This window comes from Cololabis saira, unplaced genomic scaffold (assembly GCF_033807715.1).
Source record: "Cololabis saira isolate AMF1-May2022 unplaced genomic scaffold, fColSai1.1 scf270, whole genome shotgun sequence".
Classification (NCBI taxonomy): Eukaryota; Metazoa; Chordata; class Actinopteri; order Beloniformes; family Belonidae; genus Cololabis; species Cololabis saira.
In genome coordinates, this window is record NW_026906434.1 from 1 (window position 1) to 24,000 (window position 24,000).

The following is a 24,000-nucleotide window of genomic DNA, read 5'->3' on the forward strand; positions in this document are numbered from 1 at the left end:
TTTAGATATGTGCTCGGTCTCTGCAGTTATGTCAGTGAACACCCTGTGAGGTTGGAAGAAGAGTGTGCGGAGGTGTGTCGCCCCTGTCGTCAGGTAAGGGCATTTGCCTCGAATGAGATATGAGGAAGGAAGAGAATGAATAAAAGAGGTCCCATGAAAGACAAACATAAGCATGAGCCGGGGGCAGCTTTGGAAACATTACGGAAGACGGCCTATCCTGCGGCACCTTTGAAGTGTACATTTCCGGGCGTACACAGAGGCAAATGAAAACAGCAAGTAAATAAATAAATGACAGAGAAGAAGAAACATGTACACTACCATGGTTGTGACTGGGAGAATATTAAAGACTAGGATTTTTTGAGCTAGCCAGGAGTTGAACCTAGAATCTTCTGATCCGTACTCAGACGCGTTATCCATTGCGCCACTAGCCCTCTTTGATGGTCACGTGTGGAAACACACGTGATGCAACGACTCAGATGTCCCATCCACAGTAGATGGCAGTGGCCAAAGCCATAGCCGAGTACAGTGATGAAATAGAGTCCCGCTCTGGGCAGATGAAAAACAATGGCAGTCCTTCGAGCCGGAGTTGAACCAGCGACCTAAGGATACCTGTTTTACTGGTTCTACAGTCCTCCGCTCTACCAACTGAGCTATCGAAGGAGGATGCATGTTGACAGCTCCATGACTTGTGTATTCTTCTACCAAAGCCTAAAACTGGGAAAAGGAAACATTTTAAATGGATTATTGTCTCCCTTATTTTGCCGGCTCCTTACCACTGGCAGAGTGCATTGTCCTCGGCTAAGTGTCCGGGCCGTAGCACGCCCCCTCCCCACCCCAATCAATTGAAGTGTGAATGGTGTGAAATTGTGATCCAAACACCCTAGTGGATTTTGTTGTGGCCGTGGCACCTTTTCTTTCTTTTTCCAAAAATCTTCGAAGCACTCTGGCTGCCACAGTGTTGCTGTGACCCGGATTCGAACCGGGGTTGCTGCGGCCACAACGCAGAGTACTCACCACTATACGATCACAGCTTGAAAGGGCACATGTACCCAGCTTTAGATATGTGCTCGGTCTCTGCAGTTATGTCAGTGAACACGGTGTGAGGTTGGAAGAAGAGTGTGCGGAGGTGTGCCGCCCCTGTCGTCAGGTAAGGGCATTTGCCTCGAATGAGATATGAGGAAGGAAGAGAATGAATAAAAGAGGTCCCATGAAAGACAAACATAAGCATGAGCCGGGGGCAGCTTTGGAAACATTACGGAAGACGGCCTATCCTGCGGCACCTTTGAAGTGTACATTTCCGGGCGTACACAGAGGCAAATGAAAACAGCAAGTAAATAAATAAATGACAGAGAAGAAGAAACATGTACACTACCATGGTTGTGACTGGGAGAATATTAAAGACTAGGATTTTTTGAGCTAGCCAGGAGTTGAACCTAGAATCTTCTGATCCGTACTCAGACGCGTTATCCATTGCGCCACTAGCCCTCTTTGATGGTCACGTGTGGAAACACACGTGATGCAACGACTCAGATGTCCCATCCACAGTAGATGGCAGTGGCCAAAGCCATAGCCGAGTACAGTGATGAAATAGAGTCCCGCTCTGGGCAGATGAAAAACAATGGCAGTCCTTCGAGCCGGAGTTGAACCAGCGACCTAAGGATACCTGTTTTACTGGTTCTACAGTCCTCCGCTCTACCAACTGAGCTATCGAAGGAGGATGCATGTTGACAGCTCCATGACTTGTGTATTCTTCTACCAAAGCCTAAAACTGGGAAAAGGAAACATTTTAAATGAATTATTGTCTCCCTTATTTTGCCGGCTCCTTACCACTGGCAGAGTGCATTGTCCTCGGCTAAGTGTCCGGGCCGTAGCACGCCCCCTCCCCACCCCAATCAATTGAAGTGTGAATGGTGTGAAATTGTGATCCAAACACCCTAGTGGATTTTGTTGTGGCCGTGGCACCTTTTCTTTCTTTTTCCAAAAATCTTCGAAGCACTCTGGCTGCCACAGTGTTGCTGTGACCCGGATTCGAACCGGGGTTGCTGCGGCCACAACGCAGAGTACTCACCACTATACGATCACAGCTTGAAAGGGCACATGTACCCAGCTTTAGATATGTGCTCGGTCTCTGCAGTTATGTCAGTGAACACGGTGTGAGGTTGGAAGAAGGGTGTGCGGAGGTGTGCCGCCCCTGTCGTCAGGTAAGGGCATTTGCCTCGAATGAGATATGAGGAAGGAAGAGAATGAATAAAAGAGGTCCCATGAAAGACAAACATAAGCATGAGCCGGGGGCAGCTTTGGAAACATTACGGAAGACGGCCTATCCTGCGGCACCTTTGAAGTGTACATTTCCGGGCGTACACAGAGGCAAATGAAAACAGCAAGTAAATAAATAAATGACAGAGAAGAAGAAACATGTACACTACCATGGTTGTGACTGGGAGAATATTAAAGACTAGGATTTTTTGAGCTAGCCAGGAGTTGAACCTAGAATCTTCTGATCCGTACTCAGACGCGTTATCCATTGCGCCACTAGCCCTCTTTGATGGTCACGTGTGGAAACACACGTGATGCAACGACTCAGATGTCCCATCCACAGTAGATGGCAGTGGCCAAAGCCATAGCCGAGTACAGTGATGAAATAGAGTCCCGCTCTGGGCAGATGAAAAACAATGGCAGTCCTTCGAGCCGGAGTTGAACCAGCGACCTAAGGATACCTGTTTTACTGGTTCTACAGTCCTCCGCTCTACCAACTGAGCTATCGAAGGAGGATGCATGTTGACAGCTCCATGACTTGTGTATTCTTCTACCAAAGCCTAAAACTGGGAAAAGGAAACATTTTAAATGAATTATTGTCTCCCTTATTTTGCCGGCTCCTTACCACTGGCAGAGTGCATTGTCCTCGGCTAAGTGTCCGGGCCGTAGCACGCCCCCTCCCCACCCCAATCAATTGAAGTGTGAATGGTGTGAAATTGTGATCCAAACACCCTAGTGGATTTTGTTGTGGCCGTGGCACCTTTTCTTTCTTTTTCCAAAAATCTTCGAAGCACTCTGGCTGCCACAGTGTTGCTGTGACCCGGATTCGAACCGGGGTTGCTGCGGCCACAACGCAGAGTACTCACCACTATACGATCACAGCTTGAAAGGGCACATGTACCCAGCTTTAGATATGTGCTCGGTCTCTGCAGTTATGTCAGTGAACACGGTGTGAGGTTGGAAGAAGGGTGTGCGGAGGTGTGCCGCCCCTGTCGTCAGGTAAGGGCATTTGCCTCGAATGAGATATGAGGAAGGAAGAGAATGAATAAAAGAGGTCCCATGAAAGACAAACATAAGCATGAGCCGGGGGCAGCTTTGGAAACATTACGGAAGACGGCCTATCCTGCGGCACCTTTGAAGTGTACATTTCCGGGCGTACACAGAGGCAAATGAAAACAGCAAGTAAATAAATAAATGACAGAGAAGAAGAAACATGTACACTACCATGGTTGTGACTGGGAGAATATTAAAGACTAGGATTTTTTGAGCTAGCCAGGAGTTGAACCTAGAATCTTCTGATCCGTACTCAGACGCGTTATCCATTGCGCCACTAGCCCTCTTTGATGGTCACGTGTGGAAACACACGTGATGCAACGACTCAGATGTCCCATCCACAGTAGATGGCAGTGGCCAAAGCCATAGCCGAGTACAGTGATGAAATAGAGTCCCGCTCTGGGCAGATGAAAAACAATGGCAGTCCTTCGAGCCGGAGTTGAACCAGCGACCTAAGGATACCTGTTTTACTGGTTCTACAGTCCTCCGCTCTACCAACTGAGCTATCGAAGGAGGATGCATGTTGACAGCTCCATGACTTGTGTATTCTTCTACCAAAGCCTAAAACTGGGAAAAGGAAACATTTTAAATGAATTATTGTCTCCCTTATTTTGCCGGCTCCTTACCACTGGCAGAGTGCATTGTCCTCGGCTAAGTGTCCGGGCCGTAGCACGCCCCCTCCCCACCCCAATCAATTGAAGTGTGAATGGTGTGAAATTGTGATCCAAACACCCTAGTGGATTTTGTTGTGGCCGTGGCACCTTTTCTTTCTTTTTCCAAAAATCTTCGAAGCACTCTGGCTGCCACAGTGTTGCTGTGACCCGGATTCGAACCGGGGTTGCTGCGGCCACAACGCAGAGTACTCACCACTATACGATCACAGCTTGAAAGGGCACATGTACCCAGCTTTAGATATGTGCTCGGTCTCTGCAGTTATGTCAGTGAACACGGTGTGAGGTTGGAAGAAGGGTGTGCGGAGGTGTGCCGCCCCTGTCGTCAGGTAAGGGCATTTGCCTCGAATGAGATATGAGGAAGGAAGAGAATGAATAAAAGAGGTCCCATGAAAGACAAACATAAGCATGAGCCGGGGGCAGCTTTGGAAACATTACGGAAGACGGCCTATCCTGCGGCACCTTTGAAGTGTACATTTCCGGGCGTACACAGAGGCAAATGAAAACAGCAAGTAAATAAATAAATGACAGAGAAGAAGAAACATGTACACTACCATGGTTGTGACTGGGAGAATATTAAAGACTAGGATTTTTTGAGCTAGCCAGGAGTTGAACCTAGAATCTTCTGATCCGTACTCAGACGCGTTATCCATTGCGCCACTAGCCCTCTTTGATGGTCACGTGTGGAAACACACGTGATGCAACGACTCAGATGTCCCATCCACAGTAGATGGCAGTGGCCAAAGCCATAGCCGAGTACAGTGATGAAATAGAGTCCCGCTCTGGGCAGATGAAAAACAATGGCAGTCCTTCGAGCCGGAGTTGAACCAGCGACCTAAGGATACCTGTTTTACTGGTTCTACAGTCCTCCGCTCTACCAACTGAGCTATCGAAGGAGGATGCATGTTGACAGCTCCATGACTTGTGTATTCTTCTACCAAAGCCTAAAACTGGGAAAAGGAAACATTTTAAATGGATTATTGTCTCCCTTATTTTGCCGGCTCCTTACCACTGGCAGAGTGCATTGTCCTCGGCTAAGTGTCCGGGCCGTAGCACGCCCCCTCCCCACCCCAATCAATTGAAGTGTGAATGGTGTGAAATTGTGATCCAAACACCCTAGTGGATTTTGTTGTGGCCGTGGCACCTTTTCTTTCTTTTTCCAAAAATCTTCGAAGCACTCTGGCTGCCACAGTGTTGCTGTGACCCGGATTCGAACCGGGGTTGCTGCGGCCACAACGCAGAGTACTCACCACTATACGATCACAGCTTGAAAGGGCACATGTACCCAGCTTTAGATATGTGCTCGGTCTCTGCAGTTATGTCAGTGAACACGGTGTGAGGTTGGAAGAAGAGTGTGCGGAGGTGTGCCGCCCCTGTCGTCAGGTAAGGGCATTTGCCTCGAATGAGATATGAGGAAGGAAGAGAATGAATAAAAGAGGTCCCATGAAAGACAAACATAAGCATGAGCCGGGGGCAGCTTTGGAAACATTACGGAAGACGGCCTATCCTGCGGCACCTTTGAAGTGTACATTTCCGGGCGTACACAGAGGCAAATGAAAACAGCAAGTAAATAAATAAATGACAGAGAAGAAGAAACATGTACACTACCATGGTTGTGACTGGGAGAATATTAAAGACTAGGATTTTTTGAGCTAGCCAGGAGTTGAACCTAGAATCTTCTGATCCGTACTCAGACGCGTTATCCATTGCGCCACTAGCCCTCTTTGATGGTCACGTGTGGAAACACACGTGATGCAACGACTCAGATGTCCCATCCACAGTAGATGGCAGTGGCCAAAGCCATAGCCGAGTACAGTGATGAAATAGAGTCCCGCTCTGGGCAGATGAAAAACAATGGCAGTCCTTCGAGCCGGAGTTGAACCAGCGACCTAAGGATACCTGTTTTACTGGTTCTACAGTCCTCCGCTCTACCAACTGAGCTATCGAAGGAGGATGCATGTTGACAGCTCCATGACTTGTGTATTCTTCTACCAAAGCCTAAAACTGGGAAAAGGAAACATTTTAAATGAATTATTGTCTCCCTTATTTTGCCGGCTCCTTACCACTGGCAGAGTGCATTGTCCTCGGCTAAGTGTCCGGGCCGTAGCACGCCCCCTCCCCACCCCAATCAATTGAAGTGTGAATGGTGTGAAATTGTGATCCAAACACCCTAGTGGATTTTGTTGTGGCCGTGGCACCTTTTCTTTCTTTTTCCAAAAATCTTCGAAGCACTCTGGCTGCCACAGTGTTGCTGTGACCCGGATTCGAACCGGGGTTGCTGCGGCCACAACGCAGAGTACTCACCACTATACGATCACAGCTTGAAAGGGCACATGTACCCAGCTTTAGATATGTGCTCGGTCTCTGCAGTTATGTCAGTGAACACGGTGTGAGGTTGGAAGAAGGGTGTGCGGAGGTGTGCCGCCCCTGTCGTCAGGTAAGGGCATTTGCCTCGAATGAGATATGAGGAAGGAAGAGAATGAATAAAAGAGGTCCCATGAAAGACAAACATAAGCATGAGCCGGGGGCAGCTTTGGAAACATTACGGAAGACGGCCTATCCTGCGGCACCTTTGAAGTGTACATTTCCGGGCGTACACAGAGGCAAATGAAAACAGCAAGTAAATAAATAAATGACAGAGAAGAAGAAACATGTACACTACCATGGTTGTGACTGGGAGAATATTAAAGACTAGGATTTTTTGAGCTAGCCAGGAGTTGAACCTAGAATCTTCTGATCCGTACTCAGACGCGTTATCCATTGCGCCACTAGCCCTCTTTGATGGTCACGTGTGGAAACACACGTGATGCAACGACTCAGATGTCCCATCCACAGTAGATGGCAGTGGCCAAAGCCATAGCCGAGTACAGTGATGAAATAGAGTCCCGCTCTGGGCAGATGAAAAACAATGGCAGTCCTTCGAGCCGGAGTTGAACCAGCGACCTAAGGATACCTGTTTTACTGGTTCTACAGTCCTCCGCTCTACCAACTGAGCTATCGAAGGAGGATGCATGTTGACAGCTCCATGACTTGTGTATTCTTCTACCAAAGCCTAAAACTGGGAAAAGGAAACATTTTAAATGAATTATTGTCTCCCTTATTTTGCCGGCTCCTTACCACTGGCAGAGTGCATTGTCCTCGGCTAAGTGTCCGGGCCGTAGCACGCCCCCTCCCCACCCCAATCAATTGAAGTGTGAATGGTGTGAAATTGTGATCCAAACACCCTAGTGGATTTTGTTGTGGCCGTGGCACCTTTTCTTTCTTTTTCCAAAAATCTTCGAAGCACTCTGGCTGCCACAGTGTTGCTGTGACCCGGATTCGAACCGGGGTTGCTGCGGCCACAACGCAGAGTACTCACCACTATACGATCACAGCTTGAAAGGGCACATGTACCCAGCTTTAGATATGTGCTCGGTCTCTGCAGTTATGTCAGTGAACACGGTGTGAGGTTGGAAGAAGGGTGTGCGGAGGTGTGCCGCCCCTGTCGTCAGGTAAGGGCATTTGCCTCGAATGAGATATGAGGAAGGAAGAGAATGAATAAAAGAGGTCCCATGAAAGACAAACATAAGCATGAGCCGGGGGCAGCTTTGGAAACATTACGGAAGACGGCCTATCCTGCGGCACCTTTGAAGTGTACATTTCCGGGCGTACACAGAGGCAAATGAAAACAGCAAGTAAATAAATAAATGACAGAGAAGAAGAAACATGTACACTACCATGGTTGTGACTGGGAGAATATTAAAGACTAGGATTTTTTGAGCTAGCCAGGAGTTGAACCTAGAATCTTCTGATCCGTACTCAGACGCGTTATCCATTGCGCCACTAGCCCTCTTTGATGGTCACGTGTGGAAACACACGTGATGCAACGACTCAGATGTCCCATCCACAGTAGATGGCAGTGGCCAAAGCCATAGCCGAGTACAGTGATGAAATAGAGTCCCGCTCTGGGCAGATGAAAAACAATGGCAGTCCTTCGAGCCGGAGTTGAACCAGCGACCTAAGGATACCTGTTTTACTGGTTCTACAGTCCTCCGCTCTACCAACTGAGCTATCGAAGGAGGATGCATGTTGACAGCTCCATGACTTGTGTATTCTTCTACCAAAGCCTAAAACTGGGAAAAGGAAACATTTTAAATGAATTATTGTCTCCCTTATTTTGCCGGCTCCTTACCACTGGCAGAGTGCATTGTCCTCGGCTAAGTGTCCGGGCCGTAGCACGCCCCCTCCCCACCCCAATCAATTGAAGTGTGAATGGTGTGAAATTGTGATCCAAACACCCTAGTGGATTTTGTTGTGGCCGTGGCACCTTTTCTTTCTTTTTCCAAAAATCTTCGAAGCACTCTGGCTGCCACAGTGTTGCTGTGACCCGGATTCGAACCGGGGTTGCTGCGGCCACAACGCAGAGTACTCACCACTATACGATCACAGCTTGAAAGGGCACATGTACCCAGCTTTAGATATGTGCTCGGTCTCTGCAGTTATGTCAGTGAACACGGTGTGAGGTTGGAAGAAGGGTGTGCGGAGGTGTGCCGCCCCTGTCGTCAGGTAAGGGCATTTGCCTCGAATGAGATATGAGGAAGGAAGAGAATGAATAAAAGAGGTCCCATGAAAGACAAACATAAGCATGAGCCGGGGGCAGCTTTGGAAACATTACGGAAGACGGCCTATCCTGCGGCACCTTTGAAGTGTACATTTCCGGGCGTACACAGAGGCAAATGAAAACAGCAAGTAAATAAATAAATGACAGAGAAGAAGAAACATGTACACTACCATGGTTGTGACTGGGAGAATATTAAAGACTAGGATTTTTTGAGCTAGCCAGGAGTTGAACCTAGAATCTTCTGATCCGTACTCAGACGCGTTATCCATTGCGCCACTAGCCCTCTTTGATGGTCACGTGTGGAAACACGTGATGCAACGACTCAGATGTCCCATCCACAGTAGATGGCAGTGGCCAAAGCCATAGCCGAGTACAGTGATGAAATAGAGTCCCGCTCTGGGCAGATGAAAAACAATGGCAGTCCTTCGAGCCGGAGTTGAACCAGCGACCTAAGGATACCTGTTTTACTGGTTCTACAGTCCTCCGCTCTACCAACTGAGCTATCGAAGGAGGATGCATGTTGACAGCTCCATGACTTGTGTATTCTTCTACCAAAGCCTAAAACTGGGAAAAGGAAACATTTTAAATGGATTATTGTCTCCCTTATTTTGCCGGCTCCTTACCACTGGCAGAGTGCATTGTCCTCGGCTAAGTGTCCGGGCCGTAGCACGCCCCCTCCCCACCCCAATCAATTGAAGTGTGAATGGTGTGAAATTGTGATCCAAACACCCTAGTGGATTTTGTTGTGGCCGTGGCACCTTTTCTTTCTTTTTCCAAAAATCTTCGAAGCACTCTGGCTGCCACAGTGTTGCTGTGACCCGGATTCGAACCGGGGTTGCTGCGGCCACAACGCAGAGTACTCACCACTATACGATCACAGCTTGAAAGGGCACATGTACCCAGCTTTAGATATGTGCTCGGTCTCTGCAGTTATGTCAGTGAACACCCTGTGAGGTTGGAAGAAGAGTGTGCGGAGGTGTGTCGCCCCTGTCGTCAGGTAAGGGCATTTGCCTCGAATGAGATATGAGGAAGGAAGAGAATGAATAAAAGAGGTCCCATGAAAGACAAACATAAGCATGAGCCGGGGGCAGCTTTGGAAACATTACGGAAGACGGCCTATCCTGCGGCACCTTTGAAGTGTACATTTCCGGGCGTACACAGAGGCAAATGAAAACAGCAAGTAAATAAATAAATGACAGAGAAGAAGAAACATGTACACTACCATGGTTGTGACTGGGAGAATATTAAAGACTAGGATTTTTTGAGCTAGCCAGGAGTTGAACCTAGAATCTTCTGATCCGTACTCAGACGCGTTATCCATTGCGCCACTAGCCCTCTTTGATGGTCACGTGTGGAAACACACGTGATGCAACGACTCAGATGTCCCATCCACAGTAGATGGCAGTGGCCAAAGCCATAGCCGAGTACAGTGATGAAATAGAGTCCCGCTCTGGGCAGATGAAAAACAATGGCAGTCCTTCGAGCCGGAGTTGAACCAGCGACCTAAGGATACCTGTTTTACTGGTTCTACAGTCCTCCGCTCTACCAACTGAGCTATCGAAGGAGGATGCATGTTGACAGCTCCATGACTTGTGTATTCTTCTACCAAAGCCTAAAACTGGGAAAAGGAAACATTTTAAATGGATTATTGTCTCCCTTATTTTGCCGGCTCCTTACCACTGGCAGAGTGCATTGTCCTCGGCTAAGTGTCCGGGCCGTAGCACGCCCCCTCCCCACCCCAATCAATTGAAGTGTGAATGGTTTGAAATTGTGATCCAAACACCCTAGTGGATTTTGTTGTGGCCGTGGCACCTTTTCTTTCTTTTTCCAAAAATCTTCGAAGCACTCTGGCTGCCACAGTGTTGCTGTGACCCGGATTCGAACCGGGGTTGCTGCGGCCACAACGCAGAGTACTCACCACTATACGATCACAGCTTGAAAGGGCACATGTACCCAGCTTTAGATATGTGCTCGGTCTCTGCAGTTATGTCAGTGAACACGGTGTGAGGTTGGAAGAAGAGTGTGCGGAGGTGTGCCGCCCCTGTCGTCAGGTAAGGGCATTTGCCTCGAATGAGATATGAGGAAGGAAGAGAATGAATAAAAGAGGTCCCATGAAAGACAAACATAAGCATGAGCCGGGGGCAGCTTTGGAAACATTACGGAAGACGGCCTATCCTGCGGCACCTTTGAAGTGTACATTTCCGGGCGTACACAGAGGCAAATGAAAACAGCAAGTAAATAAATAAATGACAGAGAAGAAGAAACATGTACACTACCATGGTTGTGACTGGGAGAATATTAAAGACTAGGATTTTTTGAGCTAGCCAGGAGTTGAACCTAGAATCTTCTGATCCGTACTCAGACGCGTTATCCATTGCGCCACTAGCCCTCTTTGATGGTCACGTGTGGAAACACACGTGATGCAACGACTCAGATGTCCCATCCACAGTAGATGGCAGTGGCCAAAGCCATAGCCGAGTACAGTGATGAAATAGAGTCCCGCTCTGGGCAGATGAAAAACAATGGCAGTCCTTCGAGCCGGAGTTGAACCAGCGACCTAAGGATACCTGTTTTACTGGTTCTACAGTCCTCCGCTCTACCAACTGAGCTATCGAAGGAGGATGCATGTTGACAGCTCCATGACTTGTGTATTCTTCTACCAAAGCCTAAAACTGGGAAAAGGAAACATTTTAAATGAATTATTGTCTCCCTTATTTTGCCGGCTCCTTACCACTGGCAGAGTGCATTGTCCTCGGCTAAGTGTCCGGGCCGTAGCACGCCCCCTCCCCACCCCAATCAATTGAAGTGTGAATGGTGTGAAATTGTGATCCAAACACCCTAGTGGATTTTGTTGTGGCCGTGGCACCTTTTCTTTCTTTTTCCAAAAATCTTCGAAGCACTCTGGCTGCCACAGTGTTGCTGTGACCCGGATTCGAACCGGGGTTGCTGCGGCCACAACGCAGAGTACTCACCACTATACGATCACAGCTTGAAAGGGCACATGTACCCAGCTTTAGATATGTGCTCGGTCTCTGCAGTTATGTCAGTGAACACCCTGTGAGGTTGGAAGAAGAGTGTGCGGAGGTGTGTCGCCCCTGTCGTCAGGTAAGGGCATTTGCCTCGAATGAGATATGAGGAAGGAAGAGAATGAATAAAAGAGGTCCCATGAAAGACAAACATAAGCATGAGCCGGGGGCAGCTTTGGAAACATTACGGAAGACGGCCTATCCTGCGGCACCTTTGAAGTGTACATTTCCGGGCGTACACAGAGGCAAATGAAAACAGCAAGTAAATAAATAAATGACAGAGAAGAAGAAACATGTACACTACCATGGTTGTGACTGGGAGAATATTAAAGACTAGGATTTTTTGAGCTAGCCAGGAGTTGAACCTAGAATCTTCTGATCCGTACTCAGACGCGTTATCCATTGCGCCACTAGCCCTCTTTGATGGTCACGTGTGGAAACACACGTGATGCAACGACTCAGATGTCCCATCCACAGTAGATGGCAGTGGCCAAAGCCATAGCCGAGTACAGTGATGAAATAGAGTCCCGCTCTGGGCAGATGAAAAACAATGGCAGTCCTTCGAGCCGGAGTTGAACCAGCGACCTAAGGATACCTGTTTTACTGGTTCTACAGTCCTCCGCTCTACCAACTGAGCTATCGAAGGAGGATGCATGTTGACAGCTCCATGACTTGTGTATTCTTCTACCAAAGCCTAAAACTGGGAAAAGGAAACATTTTAAATGAATTATTGTCTCCCTTATTTTGCCGGCTCCTTACCACTGGCAGAGTGCATTGTCCTCGGCTAAGTGTCCGGGCCGTAGCACGCCCCCTCCCCACCCCAATCAATTGAAGTGTGAATGGTGTGAAATTGTGATCCAAACACCCTAGTGGATTTTGTTGTGGCCGTGGCACCTTTTCTTTCTTTTTCCAAAAATCTTCGAAGCACTCTGGCTGCCACAGTGTTGCTGTGACCCGGATTCGAACCGGGGTTGCTGCGGCCACAACGCAGAGTACTCACCACTATACGATCACAGCTTGAAAGGGCACATGTACCCAGCTTTAGATATGTGCTCGGTCTCTGCAGTTATGTCAGTGAACACCCTGTGAGGTTGGAAGAAGAGTGTGCGGAGGTGTGTCGCCCCTGTCGTCAGGTAAGGGCATTTGCCTCGAATGAGATATGAGGAAGGAAGAGAATGAATAAAAGAGGTCCCATGAAAGACAAACATAAGCATGAGCCGGGGGCAGCTTTGGAAACATTACGGAAGACGGCCTATCCTGCGGCACCTTTGAAGTGTACATTTCCGGGCGTACACAGAGGCAAATGAAAACAGCAAGTAAATAAATAAATGACAGAGAAGAAGAAACATGTACACTACCATGGTTGTGACTGGGAGAATATTAAAGACTAGGATTTTTTGAGCTAGCCAGGAGTTGAACCTAGAATCTTCTGATCCGTACTCAGACGCGTTATCCATTGCGCCACTAGCCCTCTTTGATGGTCACGTGTGGAAACACACGTGATGCAACGACTCAGATGTCCCATCCACAGTAGATGGCAGTGGCCAAAGCCATAGCCGAGTACAGTGATGAAATAGAGTCCCGCTCTGGGCAGATGAAAAACAATGGCAGTCCTTCGAGCCGGAGTTGAACCAGCGACCTAAGGATACCTGTTTTACTGGTTCTACAGTCCTCCGCTCTACCAACTGAGCTATCGAAGGAGGATGCATGTTGACAGCTCCATGACTTGTGTATTCTTCTACCAAAGCCTAAAACTGGGAAAAGGAAACATTTTAAATGGATTATTGTCTCCCTTATTTTGCCGGCTCCTTACCACTGGCAGAGTGCATTGTCCTCGGCTAAGTGTCCGGGCCGTAGCACGCCCCCTCCCCACCCCAATCAATTGAAGTGTGAATGGTGTGAAATTGTGATCCAAACACCCTAGTGGATTTTGTTGTGGCCGTGGCACCTTTTCTTTCTTTTTCCAAAAATCTTCGAAGCACTCTGGCTGCCACAGTGTTGCTGTGACCCGGATTCGAACCGGGGTTGCTGCGGCCACAACGCAGAGTACTCACCACTATACGATCACAGCTTGAAAGGGCACATGTACCCAGCTTTAGATATGTGCTCGGTCTCTGCAGTTATGTCAGTGAACACGGTGTGAGGTTGGAAGAAGAGTGTGCGGAGGTGTGCCGCCCCTGTCGTCAGGTAAGGGCATTTGCCTCGAATGAGATATGAGGAAGGAAGAGAATGAATAAAAGAGGTCCCATGAAAGACAAACATAAGCATGAGCCGGGGGCAGCTTTGGAAACATTACGGAAGACGGCCTATCCTGCGGCACCTTTGAAGTGTACATTTCCGGGCGTACACAGAGGCAAATGAAAACAGCAAGTAAATAAATAAATGACAGAGAAGAAGAAACATGTACACTACCATGGTTGTGACTGGGAGAATATTAAAGACTAGGATTTTTTGAGCTAGCCAGGAGTTGAACCTAGAATCTTCTGATCCGTACTCAGACGCGTTATCCATTGCGCCACTAGCCCTCTTTGATGGTCACGTGTGGAAACACACGTGATGCAACGACTCAGATGTCCCATCCACAGTAGATGGCAGTGGCCAAAGCCATAGCCGAGTACAGTGATGAAATAGAGTCCCGCTCTGGGCAGATGAAAAACAATGGCAGTCCTTCGAGCCGGAGTTGAACCAGCGACCTAAGGATACCTGTTTTACTGGTTCTACAGTCCTCCGCTCTACCAACTGAGCTATCGAAGGAGGATGCATGTTGACAGCTCCATGACTTGTGTATTCTTCTACCAAAGCCTAAAACTGGGAAAAGGAAACATTTTAAATGAATTATTGTCTCCCTTATTTTGCCGGCTCCTTACCACTGGCAGAGTGCATTGTCCTCGGCTAAGTGTCCGGGCCGTAGCACGCCCCCTCCCCACCCCAATCAATTGAAGTGTGAATGGTGTGAAATTGTGATCCAAACACCCTAGTGGATTTTGTTGTGGCCGTGGCACCTTTTCTTTCTTTTTCCAAAAATCTTCGAAGCACTCTGGCTGCCACAGTGTTGCTGTGACCCGGATTCGAACCGGGGTTGCTGCGGCCACAACGCAGAGTACTCACCACTATACGATCACAGCTTGAAAGGGCACATGTACCCAGCTTTAGATATGTGCTCGGTCTCTGCAGTTATGTCAGTGAACACCCTGTGAGGTTGGAAGAAGAGTGTGCGGAGGTGTGTCGCCCCTGTCGTCAGGTAAGGGCATTTGCCTCGAATGAGATATGAGGAAGGAAGAGAATGAATAAAAGAGGTCCCATGAAAGACAAACATAAGCATGAGCCGGGGGCAGCTTTGGAAACATTACGGAAGACGGCCTATCCTGCGGCACCTTTGAAGTGTACATTTCCGGGCGTACACAGAGGCAAATGAAAACAGCAAGTAAATAAATAAATGACAGAGAAGAAGAAACATGTACACTACCATGGTTGTGACTGGGAGAATATTAAAGACTAGGATTTTTTGAGCTAGCCAGGAGTTGAACCTAGAATCTTCTGATCCGTACTCAGACGCGTTATCCATTGCGCCACTAGCCCTCTTTGATGGTCACGTGTGGAAACACACGTGATGCAACGACTCAGATGTCCCATCCACAGTAGATGGCAGTGGCCAAAGCCATAGCCGAGTACAGTGATGAAATAGAGTCCCGCTCTGGGCAGATGAAAAACAATGGCAGTCCTTCGAGCCGGAGTTGAACCAGCGACCTAAGGATACCTGTTTTACTGGTTCTACAGTCCTCCGCTCTACCAACTGAGCTATCGAAGGAGGATGCATGTTGACAGCTCCATGACTTGTGTATTCTTCTACCAAAGCCTAAAACTGGGAAAAGGAAACATTTTAAATGAATTATTGTCTCCCTTATTTTGCCGGCTCCTTACCACTGGCAGAGTGCATTGTCCTCGGCTAAGTGTCCGGGCCGTAGCACGCCCCCTCCCCACCCCAATCAATTGAAGTGTGAATGGTGTGAAATTGTGATCCAAACACCCTAGTGGATTTTGTTGTGGCCGTGGCACCTTTTCTTTCTTTTTCCAAAAATCTTCGAAGCACTCTGGCTGCCACAGTGTTGCTGTGACCCGGATTCGAACCGGGGTTGCTGCGGCCACAACGCAGAGTACTCACCACTATACGATCACAGCTTGAAAGGGCACATGTACCCAGCTTTAGATATGTGCTCGGTCTCTGCAGTTATGTCAGTGAACACGGTGTGAGGTTGGAAGAAGAGTGTGCGGAGGTGTGCCGCCCCTGTCGTCAGGTAAGGGCATTTGCCTCGAATGAGATATGAGGAAGGAAGAGAATGAATAAAAGAGGTCCCATGAAAGACAAACATAAGCATGAGCCGGGGGCAGCTTTGGAAACATTACGGAAGACGGCCTATCCTGCGGCACCTTTGAAGTGTACATTTCCGGGCGTACACAGAGGCAAATGAAAACAGCAAGTAAATAAATAAATGACAGAGAAGAAGAAACATGTACACTACCATGGTTGTGACTGGGAGAATATAAAAGACTAGGATTTTTTGAGCTAGCCAGGAGTTGAACCTAGAATCTTCTGATCCGTACTCAGACGCGTTATCCATTGCGCCACTAGCCCTCTTTGATGGTCACGTGTGGAAACACACGTGATGCAACGACTCAGATGTCCCATCCACAGTAGATGGCAGTGGCCAAAGCCATAGCCGAGTACAGTGATGAAATAGAGTCCCGCTCTGGGCAGATGAAAAACAATGGCAGTCCTTCGAGCCGGAGTTGAACCAGCGACCTAAGGATACCTGTTTTACTGGTTCTACAGTCCTCCGCTCTACCAACTGAGCTATCGAAGGAGGATGCATGTTGACAGCTCCATGACTTGTGTATTCTTCTACCAAAGCCTAAAACTGGGAAAAGGAAACATTTTAAATGAATTATTGTCTCCCTTATTTTGCCGGCTCCTTACCACTGGCAGAGTGCATTGTCCTCGGCTAAGTGTCCGGGCCGTAGCACGCCCCCTCCCCACCCCAATCAATTGAAGTGTGAATGGTGTGAAATTGTGATCCAAACACCCTAGTGGATTTTGTTGTGGCCGTGGCACCTTTTCTTTCTTTTTCCAAAAATCTTCGAAGCACTCTGGCTGCCACAGTGTTGCTGTGACCCGGATTCGAACCGGGGTTGCTGCGGCCACAACGCAGAGTACTCACCACTATACGATCACAGCTTGAAAGGGCACATGTACCCAGCTTTAGATATGTGCTCGGTCTCTGCAGTTATGTCAGTGAACACGGTGTGAGGTTGAAAGAAGAGTGTGCGGAGGTGTGCCGCCCCTGTCGTCAGGTAAGGGCATTTGCCTCGAATGAGATATGAGGAAGGAAGAGAATGAATAAAAGAGGTCCCATGAAAGACAAACATAAGCATGAGCCGGGGGCAGCTTTGGAAACATTACGGAAGACGGCCTATCCTGCGGCACCTTTGAAGTGTACATTTCCGGGCGTACACAGAGGCAAATGAAAACAGCAAGTAAATAAATAAATGACAGAGAAGAAGAAACATGTACACTACCAAGGTTGTGACTGGGAGAATATTAAAGACTAGGATTTTTTGAGCTAGCCAGGAGTTGAACCTAGAATCTTCTGATCCGTACTCAGACGCGTTATCCATTGCGCCACTAGCCCTCTTTGATGGTGACGTGTGGAAACACACGTGATGCAACGACTCAGATGTCCCATCCACAGTAGATGGCAGTGGCCAAAGCCATAGCCGAGTACAGTGATGAAATAGAGTCCCGCTCTGGGCAGATGAAAAACAATGGCAGTCCTTCGAGCCGGAGTCGAACCAGCGACCTAAGGATACCTGTTTTACTGGTTCTACAGTCCTCCGCTCTACCAACTGAGCTATCGAAGGAGGATGCATGTTGACAGCTCCATGACTTGTGTATTCTTCTACCAAAGCCTAAAACTGGGAAAAGGAAACATTTTAAATGAATTATTGTCTCCCTTATTTTGCCGGCTCCTTACCACTGGCAGAGTGCATTGTCCTCGGCTAAGTGTCCGGGCCGTAGCACGCCCCCTCCCCACCCCAATCAATTGAAGTGTGAATGGTGTGAAATTGTGATCCAAACACCCTAGTGGATTTTGTTGTGGCCGTGGCACCTTTTCTTTCTTTTTCCAAAAATCTTCGAAGCACTCTGGCTGCCACAGTGTTGCTGTGACCCGGATTCGAACCGGGGTTGCTGCGGCCACAACGCAGAGTACTCACCACTATACGATCACAGCTTGAAAGGGCACATGTACCCAGCTTTAGATATGTGCTCGGTCTCTGCAGTTATGTCAGTGAACACGGTGTGAGGTTGGAAGAAGAGTGTGCGGAGGTGTGCCGCCCCTGTCGTCAGGTAAGGGCATTTGCCTCGAATGAGATATGAGGAAGGAAGAGAATGAATAAAAGAGGTCCCATGAAAGACAAAAATAAGCATGAGCCGGGGGCAGCTTTGGAAACATTACGGAAGACGGCCTATCCTGCGGCACCTTTGAAGTGTACATTTCCGGGCGTACACAGAGGCAAATGAAAACAGCAAGTAAATAAATAAATGACAGAGAAGAAGAAACATGTACACTACCAAGGTTGTTACTGGGAGAATATTAAAGACTAGGATTTTTTGAGCTAGCCAGGAGTTGAACCTAGAATCTTCTGATCCGTACTCAGACGCGTTATCCATTGCGCCACTAGCCCTCTTTGATGGTGACGTGTGGAAACACACGTGATGCAACGACTCAGATGTCCCATCCACAGTAGATGGCAGTGGCCAAAGCCATAGCCGAGTACAGTGATGAAATAGAGTCCCGCTCTGGGCAGATGAAAAACAATGGCAGTCCTTCGAGCCGGAGTCGAACCAGCGACCTAAGGATACCTGTTTTACTGGTTCTATAGTCCTCCGCTCTACCAACTGAGCTATCGAAGGAGGATGCATGTTGACAGCTCCATGACTTGTGTATTCTTCTACCAAAGCCTAAAACTGGGAAAAGGAAACATTTTAAATGAATTATTGTCTCCCTTATTTTGCCGGCTCCTTACCACTGGCAGAGTGCATTGTCCTCGGCTAAGTGTCCGGGCCGTAGCACGCCCCCTCCCCACCCCAATCAATTGAAGTGTGAATGGTGTGAAATTGTGATCCAAACACCCTAGTGGATTTTGTTGTGGCCGTGGCACCTTTTCTTTCTTTTTCCACAAATCTTCGAAGCACTCTGGCTGCCACAGTGTTGCTGTGACCCGGATTCGAACCGGGGTTGCGGCGGCCACAACGCAGAGTACTCACCACTATACGATCACAGCTTGAAAGGGCACATGTACCCAGCTTTAGATATGTGCTCGGTCTCTGCAGTTATGTCAGTGAACACGGTGTGAGGTTGGAAGAAGAGTGTGCGGAGGTGTGCCGCCCCTGTCGTCAGGTAAGGGCATTTGCCTCGAATGAGATATGAGGAAGGAAGAGAATGAATAAAAGAGGTCCCATGAAAGACAAACATAAGCATGAGCCGGGGGCAGCTTTGGAAACATTACGGAAGACGGCCTATCCTGCGGCACCTTTGAAGTGTACATTTCCGGGCGTACACAGAGGCAAATGAAAACAGCAAGTAAATAAATAAATGACAGAGAAGAAGAAACATGTACACTACCAAGGTTGTGACTGGGAGAATATTAAAGACTAGGATTTTTTGAGCTAGCCAGGAGTTGAACCTAGAATCTTCTGATCCGTACTCAGACGCGTTATCCATTGCGCCACTAGCCCTCTTTGATGGTCACGTGTGGAAACACACGTGATGCAACGACTCAGATGTCCCATCCACAGTAGATGGCAGTGGCCAAAGCCATAGCCGAGTACAGTGATGAAATAGAGTCCCGCTCTGGGCAGATGAAAAACAATGGCAGTCCTTCGAGCCGGAGTTGAACCAGCGACCTAAGGATACCTGTTTTACTGGTTCTACAGTCCTCCGCTCTACCAACTGAGCTATCGAAGGAGGATGCATGTTGACAGCTCCATGACTTGTCTATTCTTCTACCAAAGCCTAAAATTGGGAAAAGGAAACATTTTAAATGAATTATTGTCTCCCTTATTTTGCCGGCCCCTTACCACTGGCAGAGTGCATTGTCCTCGGCTAAGTGTCCGGGCCGTAGCACGCCCCCTCCCCACCCCAATCAATTGAGGTGTGAATGGTGTGAAATTGTGATCCAAACACCCTAGTGGATTTTGTTGTGGCCGTGGCACCTTTTCTTTCTTTTTCCAAAAATCTTCGAAGCACTCTGGCTGCCACAGTGTTGCTGTGACCCGGATTCGAACCGGGGTTGCTGCGGCCACAACGCAGAGTACTCACCACTATACGACCACAGCTTGAAAGGGCACATGTGCCCAGCTTTAGATATGTGCTCGGTCTCTGCAGTTATGTCAGTGAACACGGTGTGAGGTTGGAAGACGAGTGTGCGGAGGTGTGCCGCCCCTGTCGTCAGGTAAGGGCATTTGCCTCGAATGAGATATGAGGAAGGAAGAGAATGAATAAAAGAGGTCCCATGAAAGACAAACATAAGCATGAGCCGGGGGCAGCTTTGGAAACATTACGGAAGACGGCCTATCCTGCGGCACCTTTGAAGTGTACATTTCCGGGCGTACACAGAGGCAAATGAAAACAGCAAGTAAATAAATAAATGACAGAGAAGAAGAAACATGTACACTACCAAGGTTGTGACTGGGAGAATATTAAAGACTAGGATTTTTTGAGCTAGCCAGGAGTTGAACCTAGAATCTTCTGATCCGTACTCAGACGCGTTATCCATTGCTCCACTAGCCCTCTTTGATGGTCACGTGTGGAAACACACGTGATGCAACGACTCAGATGTCCCATCCACAGTAGATGGCAGTGGCCAAAGCCATAGCCGAGTACAGTGATGAAATAGAGTCCCGCTCTGGGCAGATGAAAAACAATGGCAGTCCTTCGAGCCTGAGTTGAACCAGCGACCTAAGGATACCTGTTTTACTGGTTCTACAGTCCTCCGCTCTACCAACTGAGCTATCGAAGGAGGATGCATGTTGACAGCTCCATGACTTGTGTATTCTTCTACCAAAGCCTAAAACTGGGAAAAGGAAACATTTTAAATGAATTATTGTCTCCCTTATTTTGCCGGCTCCTTACCACTGGCAGAGTGCATTGTCCTCGGCTAAGTGTCCGGGCCGTAGCACGCCCCCTCCCCACCCCAATCAATTGAAGTGTGAATGGTGTGAAATTGTGATCCAAACACCCTAGTGGATTTTGTTGTGGCCGTGGCACCTTTTCTTTCTTTTTCCAAAAATCTTCGAAGCACTCTGGCTGCCACAGTGTTGCTGTGACCCGGATTCGAACCGGGGTTGCTGCGGCCACAACGCAGAGTACTCACCACTATACGATCACAGCTTGAAAGGGCACATGTACCCAGCTTTAGATATGTGCTCGGTCTCTGCAGTTATGTCAGTGAACACCCTGTGAGGTTGGAAGAAGAGTGTGCGGAGGTGTGCCGCCCCTGTCGTCAGGTAAGGGCATTTGCCTCGAATGAGATATGAGGAAGGAAGAGAATGAATAAAAGAGGTCCCATGAAAGACAAACATAAGCATGAGCCGGGGGCAGCTTTGGAAACATTACGGAAGACGGCCTATCATGCGGCACCTTTGAAGTGTACATTTCCGGGCGTACACAGAGGCAAATGAAAACAGCAAGTAAATAAATAAATGACAGAGAAGAAGAAACATGTACACTACCATGGTTGTGACTGGGAGAATATTAAAGACTAGGATTTTTTGAGCTAGCCAGGAGTTGAACCTAGAATCTTCTGATCCGTACTCAGACGCGTTATCCATTGCGCCACTAGCCCTCTTTGATGGTCACGTGTGGAAACACACGTGATGCAACGACTCAGATGTCCCATCCACAGTAGATGGCAGTGGCCAAAGCCATAGCCGAGTACAGTGATGAAATAGAGTCCCGCTCTGGGCAGATGAAAAACAATGGCAGTCCTTCGAGCCGGAGTTGAATCAGCGACCTAAGGATACCTGTTTTACTGGTTCTACAGTCCTCCGCTCTACCAACTGAGCTATCGAAGGAGGATGCATGTTGACAGCTCCATGACTTGTGTATTCTTCTACCAAAGCCTAAAACTGGGAAAAGGAAACATTTTAAATGAATTATTGTCTCCCTTATTTTGCCGGCTCCTTACCACTGGCAGAGTGCATTGTCCTCGGCTAAGTGTCCGGGCCGTAGCACGCCCCCTCCCCACCCCAATCAATTGAAGTGTGAATGGTGTGAAATTGTGATCCAAACACCCTAGTGGATTTTGTTGTGGCCGTGGCACCTTTTCTTTCTTTTTCCAAAAATCTTCGAAGCACTCTGGCTGCCACAGTGTTGCTGTGACCCGGATTCGAACCGGGGTTGCTGCGGCCACAACGCAGAGTACTCACCACTATACGATCACAGCTTGAAAGGGCACATGTACCCAGCTTTAGATATGTGCTCGGTCTCTGCAGTTATGTCAGTGAACACGGTGTGAGGTTGGAAGAAGAGTGTGCGGAGGTGTGCCGCCCCTGTCGTCAGGTAAGGGCATTTGCCTCGAATGAGATATGAGGAAGGAAGAGAATGAATAAAAGAGGTCCCATGAAAGACAAACATAAGCATGAGCCGGGGGCAGCTTTGGAAACATTACGGAAGACGGCCTATCCTGCGGCACCTTTGAAGTGTACATTTCCGGGCGTACACAGAGGCAAATGAAAACAGCAAGTAAATAAATAAATGACAGAGAAGAAGAAACATGTACACTACCAAGGTTGTGACTGGGAGAATATTAAAGACTAGGATTTTTTGAGCTAGCCAGGAGTTGAACCTAGAATCTTCTGATCCGTACTCAGACGCGTTATCCATTGCGCCACTAGCCCTCTTTGATGGTGACGTGTGGAAACACACGTGATGCAACGACTCAGATGTCCCATCCACAGTAGATGGCAGTGGCCAAAGCCATAGCCGAGTACAGTGATGAAATAGAGTCCCGCTCTGGGCAGATGAAAAACAATGGCAGTCCTTCGAGCCGGAGTTGAACCAGCGACCTAAGGATACCTGTTTTACTGGTTCTACAGTCCTCCGCTCTACCAACTGAGCTATCGAAGGAGGATGCATGTTGACAGCTCCATGACTTGTGTATTCTTCTACCAAAGCCTAAAACTGGGAAAAGGAAACATTTTAAATGAATTATTGTCTCCCTTATTTTGCCGGCTCCTTACCACTGGCAGAGTGCATTGTCCTCGGCTAAGTGTCCGGGCCGTAGCACGCCCCCTCCCCACCCCAATCAATTGAAGTGTGAATGGTGTGAAATTGTGATCCAAACACCCTAGTGGATTTTGTTGTGGCCGTGGCACCTTTTCTTTCTTTTTCCAAAAATCTTCGAAGCACTCTGGCTGCCACAGTGTTGCTGTGACCCGGATTCGAACCGGGGTTGCTGCGGCCACAACGCAGAGTACTCACCACTATACGATCACAGCTTGAAAGGGCACATGTCACCAGCTTTAGATATGTGCTCGGTCTCTGCAGTTATGTCAGTGAACACGGTGTGAGGTTGGAAGAAGAGTGTGCGGAGGTGTGCCGCCCCTGTCGTCAGGTAAGGGCATTTGCCTCGAATGAGATATGAGGAAGGAAGAGAATGAATAAAAGAGGTCCCATGAAAGACAAACATAAGCATGAGCCGGGGGCAGCTTTGGAAACATTACGGAAGACGGCCTATCCTGCGGCACCTTTGAAGTGTACATTTCCGGGCGTACACAGAGGCAAATGAAAACAGCAAGTAAATAAATAAATGACAGAGAAGAAGAAACATGTACACTACCATGGTCGTGACTGGGAGAATATTAAAGACTAGGATTTTTTGAGCTAGCCAGGAGTTGAACCTAGAATCTTCTGATCCGTACTCAGACGCGTTATCCATTGCGCCATTAGCCCTCTTTGATGGTCACGTGTGGAAACACACGTGATGCAACGACTCAGATGTCCCATCCACAGTAGATGGCAGTGGCCAAAGCCATAGCCGAGTACAGTGATGAAATAGAGTCCCGCTCTGGGCAGATGAAAAACAATGGCAGTCCTTCGAGCCGGAGTTGAACCAGCGACCTAAGGATACCTGTTTTACTGGTTCTACAGTCCTCCGCTCTACCAACTGAGCTATCGAAGGAGGATGCATGTTGACAGCTCCATGACTTGTGTATTCTTCTACCAAAGCCTAAAACTGGGAAAAGGAAACATTTTAAATGAATTATTGTCTCCCTTATTTTGCCGGCTCCTTACCACTGGCAGAGTGCATTGTCCTCGGCTAAGTGTCCGGGCCG

General features: G+C 48.3%; 65 non-coding genes across 65 annotated transcripts; all 65 read right to left on the reverse strand.

Moving 5' to 3' along the window:
* Positions 1–358: 358 nt before the first annotated feature.
* trnar-acg (transfer RNA arginine (anticodon ACG)) lies at positions 359–431 on the reverse strand. Its single transcript has one exon. It is a non-coding gene; the product is annotated as a tRNA-Arg (tRNA).
* Positions 432–571: 140 nt separating this feature from the next.
* On the reverse strand, positions 572–660 carry trnay-gua (transfer RNA tyrosine (anticodon GUA)). The gene is given in 2 exon segments: positions 572–607; positions 624–660. It is a non-coding gene; the product is annotated as a tRNA-Tyr (tRNA).
* A 299-nt stretch (positions 661–959) lies between these two features.
* trnah-gug (transfer RNA histidin (anticodon GUG)) lies at positions 960–1,031 on the reverse strand. The gene has a single exon. It is a non-coding gene; the product is annotated as a tRNA-His (tRNA).
* A 381-nt stretch (positions 1,032–1,412) lies between these two features.
* Positions 1,413–1,485, reverse strand: trnar-acg (transfer RNA arginine (anticodon ACG)). The gene has a single exon. It is a non-coding gene; the product is annotated as a tRNA-Arg (tRNA).
* Positions 1,486–1,625: 140 nt separating this feature from the next.
* On the reverse strand, positions 1,626–1,714 carry trnay-gua (transfer RNA tyrosine (anticodon GUA)). The gene is given in 2 exon segments: positions 1,626–1,661; positions 1,678–1,714. It is a non-coding gene; the product is annotated as a tRNA-Tyr (tRNA).
* Positions 1,715–2,013: 299 nt separating this feature from the next.
* trnah-gug (transfer RNA histidin (anticodon GUG)) lies at positions 2,014–2,085 on the reverse strand. The gene has a single exon. It is a non-coding gene; the product is annotated as a tRNA-His (tRNA).
* Positions 2,086–2,466: 381 nt separating this feature from the next.
* trnar-acg (transfer RNA arginine (anticodon ACG)) lies at positions 2,467–2,539 on the reverse strand. The gene has a single exon. It is a non-coding gene; the product is annotated as a tRNA-Arg (tRNA).
* Positions 2,540–2,679: 140 nt separating this feature from the next.
* trnay-gua (transfer RNA tyrosine (anticodon GUA)) lies at positions 2,680–2,768 on the reverse strand. The gene is given in 2 exon segments: positions 2,680–2,715; positions 2,732–2,768. It is a non-coding gene; the product is annotated as a tRNA-Tyr (tRNA).
* A 299-nt stretch (positions 2,769–3,067) lies between these two features.
* On the reverse strand, positions 3,068–3,139 carry trnah-gug (transfer RNA histidin (anticodon GUG)). The gene has a single exon. It is a non-coding gene; the product is annotated as a tRNA-His (tRNA).
* Positions 3,140–3,520: 381 nt separating this feature from the next.
* On the reverse strand, positions 3,521–3,593 carry trnar-acg (transfer RNA arginine (anticodon ACG)). The gene has a single exon. It is a non-coding gene; the product is annotated as a tRNA-Arg (tRNA).
* Positions 3,594–3,733: 140 nt separating this feature from the next.
* On the reverse strand, positions 3,734–3,822 carry trnay-gua (transfer RNA tyrosine (anticodon GUA)). The gene is given in 2 exon segments: positions 3,734–3,769; positions 3,786–3,822. It is a non-coding gene; the product is annotated as a tRNA-Tyr (tRNA).
* A 299-nt stretch (positions 3,823–4,121) lies between these two features.
* Positions 4,122–4,193, reverse strand: trnah-gug (transfer RNA histidin (anticodon GUG)). The gene has a single exon. It is a non-coding gene; the product is annotated as a tRNA-His (tRNA).
* Positions 4,194–4,574: 381 nt separating this feature from the next.
* trnar-acg (transfer RNA arginine (anticodon ACG)) lies at positions 4,575–4,647 on the reverse strand. The gene has a single exon. It is a non-coding gene; the product is annotated as a tRNA-Arg (tRNA).
* A 140-nt stretch (positions 4,648–4,787) lies between these two features.
* Positions 4,788–4,876, reverse strand: trnay-gua (transfer RNA tyrosine (anticodon GUA)). The gene is given in 2 exon segments: positions 4,788–4,823; positions 4,840–4,876. It is a non-coding gene; the product is annotated as a tRNA-Tyr (tRNA).
* Positions 4,877–5,175: 299 nt separating this feature from the next.
* On the reverse strand, positions 5,176–5,247 carry trnah-gug (transfer RNA histidin (anticodon GUG)). Its single transcript has one exon. It is a non-coding gene; the product is annotated as a tRNA-His (tRNA).
* Positions 5,248–5,628: 381 nt separating this feature from the next.
* Positions 5,629–5,701, reverse strand: trnar-acg (transfer RNA arginine (anticodon ACG)). The gene has a single exon. It is a non-coding gene; the product is annotated as a tRNA-Arg (tRNA).
* Positions 5,702–5,841: 140 nt separating this feature from the next.
* On the reverse strand, positions 5,842–5,930 carry trnay-gua (transfer RNA tyrosine (anticodon GUA)). The gene is given in 2 exon segments: positions 5,842–5,877; positions 5,894–5,930. It is a non-coding gene; the product is annotated as a tRNA-Tyr (tRNA).
* A 299-nt stretch (positions 5,931–6,229) lies between these two features.
* Positions 6,230–6,301, reverse strand: trnah-gug (transfer RNA histidin (anticodon GUG)). The gene has a single exon. It is a non-coding gene; the product is annotated as a tRNA-His (tRNA).
* A 381-nt stretch (positions 6,302–6,682) lies between these two features.
* On the reverse strand, positions 6,683–6,755 carry trnar-acg (transfer RNA arginine (anticodon ACG)). Its single transcript has one exon. It is a non-coding gene; the product is annotated as a tRNA-Arg (tRNA).
* A 140-nt stretch (positions 6,756–6,895) lies between these two features.
* Positions 6,896–6,984, reverse strand: trnay-gua (transfer RNA tyrosine (anticodon GUA)). The gene is given in 2 exon segments: positions 6,896–6,931; positions 6,948–6,984. It is a non-coding gene; the product is annotated as a tRNA-Tyr (tRNA).
* Positions 6,985–7,283: 299 nt separating this feature from the next.
* Positions 7,284–7,355, reverse strand: trnah-gug (transfer RNA histidin (anticodon GUG)). The gene has a single exon. It is a non-coding gene; the product is annotated as a tRNA-His (tRNA).
* Positions 7,356–7,736: 381 nt separating this feature from the next.
* On the reverse strand, positions 7,737–7,809 carry trnar-acg (transfer RNA arginine (anticodon ACG)). The gene has a single exon. It is a non-coding gene; the product is annotated as a tRNA-Arg (tRNA).
* A 140-nt stretch (positions 7,810–7,949) lies between these two features.
* Positions 7,950–8,038, reverse strand: trnay-gua (transfer RNA tyrosine (anticodon GUA)). The gene is given in 2 exon segments: positions 7,950–7,985; positions 8,002–8,038. It is a non-coding gene; the product is annotated as a tRNA-Tyr (tRNA).
* Positions 8,039–8,337: 299 nt separating this feature from the next.
* On the reverse strand, positions 8,338–8,409 carry trnah-gug (transfer RNA histidin (anticodon GUG)). The gene has a single exon. It is a non-coding gene; the product is annotated as a tRNA-His (tRNA).
* A 381-nt stretch (positions 8,410–8,790) lies between these two features.
* trnar-acg (transfer RNA arginine (anticodon ACG)) lies at positions 8,791–8,863 on the reverse strand. The gene has a single exon. It is a non-coding gene; the product is annotated as a tRNA-Arg (tRNA).
* Positions 8,864–9,001: 138 nt separating this feature from the next.
* Positions 9,002–9,090, reverse strand: trnay-gua (transfer RNA tyrosine (anticodon GUA)). The gene is given in 2 exon segments: positions 9,002–9,037; positions 9,054–9,090. It is a non-coding gene; the product is annotated as a tRNA-Tyr (tRNA).
* A 299-nt stretch (positions 9,091–9,389) lies between these two features.
* trnah-gug (transfer RNA histidin (anticodon GUG)) lies at positions 9,390–9,461 on the reverse strand. Its single transcript has one exon. It is a non-coding gene; the product is annotated as a tRNA-His (tRNA).
* Positions 9,462–9,842: 381 nt separating this feature from the next.
* Positions 9,843–9,915, reverse strand: trnar-acg (transfer RNA arginine (anticodon ACG)). Its single transcript has one exon. It is a non-coding gene; the product is annotated as a tRNA-Arg (tRNA).
* A 140-nt stretch (positions 9,916–10,055) lies between these two features.
* On the reverse strand, positions 10,056–10,144 carry trnay-gua (transfer RNA tyrosine (anticodon GUA)). The gene is given in 2 exon segments: positions 10,056–10,091; positions 10,108–10,144. It is a non-coding gene; the product is annotated as a tRNA-Tyr (tRNA).
* Positions 10,145–10,443: 299 nt separating this feature from the next.
* On the reverse strand, positions 10,444–10,515 carry trnah-gug (transfer RNA histidin (anticodon GUG)). The gene has a single exon. It is a non-coding gene; the product is annotated as a tRNA-His (tRNA).
* A 381-nt stretch (positions 10,516–10,896) lies between these two features.
* Positions 10,897–10,969, reverse strand: trnar-acg (transfer RNA arginine (anticodon ACG)). The gene has a single exon. It is a non-coding gene; the product is annotated as a tRNA-Arg (tRNA).
* A 140-nt stretch (positions 10,970–11,109) lies between these two features.
* trnay-gua (transfer RNA tyrosine (anticodon GUA)) lies at positions 11,110–11,198 on the reverse strand. Its single transcript is given in 2 exon segments — positions 11,110–11,145; positions 11,162–11,198. It is a non-coding gene; the product is annotated as a tRNA-Tyr (tRNA).
* A 299-nt stretch (positions 11,199–11,497) lies between these two features.
* On the reverse strand, positions 11,498–11,569 carry trnah-gug (transfer RNA histidin (anticodon GUG)). The gene has a single exon. It is a non-coding gene; the product is annotated as a tRNA-His (tRNA).
* Positions 11,570–11,950: 381 nt separating this feature from the next.
* trnar-acg (transfer RNA arginine (anticodon ACG)) lies at positions 11,951–12,023 on the reverse strand. Its single transcript has one exon. It is a non-coding gene; the product is annotated as a tRNA-Arg (tRNA).
* A 140-nt stretch (positions 12,024–12,163) lies between these two features.
* On the reverse strand, positions 12,164–12,252 carry trnay-gua (transfer RNA tyrosine (anticodon GUA)). The gene is given in 2 exon segments: positions 12,164–12,199; positions 12,216–12,252. It is a non-coding gene; the product is annotated as a tRNA-Tyr (tRNA).
* A 299-nt stretch (positions 12,253–12,551) lies between these two features.
* Positions 12,552–12,623, reverse strand: trnah-gug (transfer RNA histidin (anticodon GUG)). The gene has a single exon. It is a non-coding gene; the product is annotated as a tRNA-His (tRNA).
* A 381-nt stretch (positions 12,624–13,004) lies between these two features.
* Positions 13,005–13,077, reverse strand: trnar-acg (transfer RNA arginine (anticodon ACG)). Its single transcript has one exon. It is a non-coding gene; the product is annotated as a tRNA-Arg (tRNA).
* Positions 13,078–13,217: 140 nt separating this feature from the next.
* trnay-gua (transfer RNA tyrosine (anticodon GUA)) lies at positions 13,218–13,306 on the reverse strand. Its single transcript is given in 2 exon segments — positions 13,218–13,253; positions 13,270–13,306. It is a non-coding gene; the product is annotated as a tRNA-Tyr (tRNA).
* Positions 13,307–13,605: 299 nt separating this feature from the next.
* trnah-gug (transfer RNA histidin (anticodon GUG)) lies at positions 13,606–13,677 on the reverse strand. The gene has a single exon. It is a non-coding gene; the product is annotated as a tRNA-His (tRNA).
* A 381-nt stretch (positions 13,678–14,058) lies between these two features.
* Positions 14,059–14,131, reverse strand: trnar-acg (transfer RNA arginine (anticodon ACG)). Its single transcript has one exon. It is a non-coding gene; the product is annotated as a tRNA-Arg (tRNA).
* A 140-nt stretch (positions 14,132–14,271) lies between these two features.
* trnay-gua (transfer RNA tyrosine (anticodon GUA)) lies at positions 14,272–14,360 on the reverse strand. The gene is given in 2 exon segments: positions 14,272–14,307; positions 14,324–14,360. It is a non-coding gene; the product is annotated as a tRNA-Tyr (tRNA).
* Positions 14,361–14,659: 299 nt separating this feature from the next.
* trnah-gug (transfer RNA histidin (anticodon GUG)) lies at positions 14,660–14,731 on the reverse strand. Its single transcript has one exon. It is a non-coding gene; the product is annotated as a tRNA-His (tRNA).
* Positions 14,732–15,112: 381 nt separating this feature from the next.
* Positions 15,113–15,185, reverse strand: trnar-acg (transfer RNA arginine (anticodon ACG)). Its single transcript has one exon. It is a non-coding gene; the product is annotated as a tRNA-Arg (tRNA).
* A 140-nt stretch (positions 15,186–15,325) lies between these two features.
* Positions 15,326–15,414, reverse strand: trnay-gua (transfer RNA tyrosine (anticodon GUA)). Its single transcript is given in 2 exon segments — positions 15,326–15,361; positions 15,378–15,414. It is a non-coding gene; the product is annotated as a tRNA-Tyr (tRNA).
* Positions 15,415–15,713: 299 nt separating this feature from the next.
* On the reverse strand, positions 15,714–15,785 carry trnah-gug (transfer RNA histidin (anticodon GUG)). Its single transcript has one exon. It is a non-coding gene; the product is annotated as a tRNA-His (tRNA).
* Positions 15,786–16,166: 381 nt separating this feature from the next.
* On the reverse strand, positions 16,167–16,239 carry trnar-acg (transfer RNA arginine (anticodon ACG)). Its single transcript has one exon. It is a non-coding gene; the product is annotated as a tRNA-Arg (tRNA).
* Positions 16,240–16,379: 140 nt separating this feature from the next.
* On the reverse strand, positions 16,380–16,468 carry trnay-gua (transfer RNA tyrosine (anticodon GUA)). Its single transcript is given in 2 exon segments — positions 16,380–16,415; positions 16,432–16,468. It is a non-coding gene; the product is annotated as a tRNA-Tyr (tRNA).
* Positions 16,469–16,767: 299 nt separating this feature from the next.
* On the reverse strand, positions 16,768–16,839 carry trnah-gug (transfer RNA histidin (anticodon GUG)). Its single transcript has one exon. It is a non-coding gene; the product is annotated as a tRNA-His (tRNA).
* Positions 16,840–17,220: 381 nt separating this feature from the next.
* trnar-acg (transfer RNA arginine (anticodon ACG)) lies at positions 17,221–17,293 on the reverse strand. The gene has a single exon. It is a non-coding gene; the product is annotated as a tRNA-Arg (tRNA).
* Positions 17,294–17,433: 140 nt separating this feature from the next.
* On the reverse strand, positions 17,434–17,522 carry trnay-gua (transfer RNA tyrosine (anticodon GUA)). The gene is given in 2 exon segments: positions 17,434–17,469; positions 17,486–17,522. It is a non-coding gene; the product is annotated as a tRNA-Tyr (tRNA).
* A 299-nt stretch (positions 17,523–17,821) lies between these two features.
* On the reverse strand, positions 17,822–17,893 carry trnah-gug (transfer RNA histidin (anticodon GUG)). The gene has a single exon. It is a non-coding gene; the product is annotated as a tRNA-His (tRNA).
* Positions 17,894–18,274: 381 nt separating this feature from the next.
* On the reverse strand, positions 18,275–18,347 carry trnar-acg (transfer RNA arginine (anticodon ACG)). Its single transcript has one exon. It is a non-coding gene; the product is annotated as a tRNA-Arg (tRNA).
* Positions 18,348–18,487: 140 nt separating this feature from the next.
* trnay-aua (transfer RNA tyrosine (anticodon AUA)) lies at positions 18,488–18,576 on the reverse strand. The gene is given in 2 exon segments: positions 18,488–18,523; positions 18,540–18,576. It is a non-coding gene; the product is annotated as a tRNA-Tyr (tRNA).
* Positions 18,577–19,328: 752 nt separating this feature from the next.
* trnar-acg (transfer RNA arginine (anticodon ACG)) lies at positions 19,329–19,401 on the reverse strand. The gene has a single exon. It is a non-coding gene; the product is annotated as a tRNA-Arg (tRNA).
* Positions 19,402–19,541: 140 nt separating this feature from the next.
* On the reverse strand, positions 19,542–19,630 carry trnay-gua (transfer RNA tyrosine (anticodon GUA)). The gene is given in 2 exon segments: positions 19,542–19,577; positions 19,594–19,630. It is a non-coding gene; the product is annotated as a tRNA-Tyr (tRNA).
* Positions 19,631–19,929: 299 nt separating this feature from the next.
* Positions 19,930–20,001, reverse strand: trnah-gug (transfer RNA histidin (anticodon GUG)). The gene has a single exon. It is a non-coding gene; the product is annotated as a tRNA-His (tRNA).
* Positions 20,002–20,595: 594 nt separating this feature from the next.
* Positions 20,596–20,684, reverse strand: trnay-gua (transfer RNA tyrosine (anticodon GUA)). The gene is given in 2 exon segments: positions 20,596–20,631; positions 20,648–20,684. It is a non-coding gene; the product is annotated as a tRNA-Tyr (tRNA).
* A 299-nt stretch (positions 20,685–20,983) lies between these two features.
* trnah-gug (transfer RNA histidin (anticodon GUG)) lies at positions 20,984–21,055 on the reverse strand. Its single transcript has one exon. It is a non-coding gene; the product is annotated as a tRNA-His (tRNA).
* Positions 21,056–21,436: 381 nt separating this feature from the next.
* Positions 21,437–21,509, reverse strand: trnar-acg (transfer RNA arginine (anticodon ACG)). Its single transcript has one exon. It is a non-coding gene; the product is annotated as a tRNA-Arg (tRNA).
* Positions 21,510–21,649: 140 nt separating this feature from the next.
* Positions 21,650–21,738, reverse strand: trnay-gua (transfer RNA tyrosine (anticodon GUA)). The gene is given in 2 exon segments: positions 21,650–21,685; positions 21,702–21,738. It is a non-coding gene; the product is annotated as a tRNA-Tyr (tRNA).
* Positions 21,739–22,037: 299 nt separating this feature from the next.
* Positions 22,038–22,109, reverse strand: trnah-gug (transfer RNA histidin (anticodon GUG)). Its single transcript has one exon. It is a non-coding gene; the product is annotated as a tRNA-His (tRNA).
* Positions 22,110–22,490: 381 nt separating this feature from the next.
* On the reverse strand, positions 22,491–22,563 carry trnar-acg (transfer RNA arginine (anticodon ACG)). Its single transcript has one exon. It is a non-coding gene; the product is annotated as a tRNA-Arg (tRNA).
* Positions 22,564–22,703: 140 nt separating this feature from the next.
* On the reverse strand, positions 22,704–22,792 carry trnay-gua (transfer RNA tyrosine (anticodon GUA)). Its single transcript is given in 2 exon segments — positions 22,704–22,739; positions 22,756–22,792. It is a non-coding gene; the product is annotated as a tRNA-Tyr (tRNA).
* A 299-nt stretch (positions 22,793–23,091) lies between these two features.
* trnah-gug (transfer RNA histidin (anticodon GUG)) lies at positions 23,092–23,163 on the reverse strand. The gene has a single exon. It is a non-coding gene; the product is annotated as a tRNA-His (tRNA).
* A 594-nt stretch (positions 23,164–23,757) lies between these two features.
* trnay-gua (transfer RNA tyrosine (anticodon GUA)) lies at positions 23,758–23,846 on the reverse strand. Its single transcript is given in 2 exon segments — positions 23,758–23,793; positions 23,810–23,846. It is a non-coding gene; the product is annotated as a tRNA-Tyr (tRNA).
* Positions 23,847–24,000: the final 154 nt, after the last annotated feature.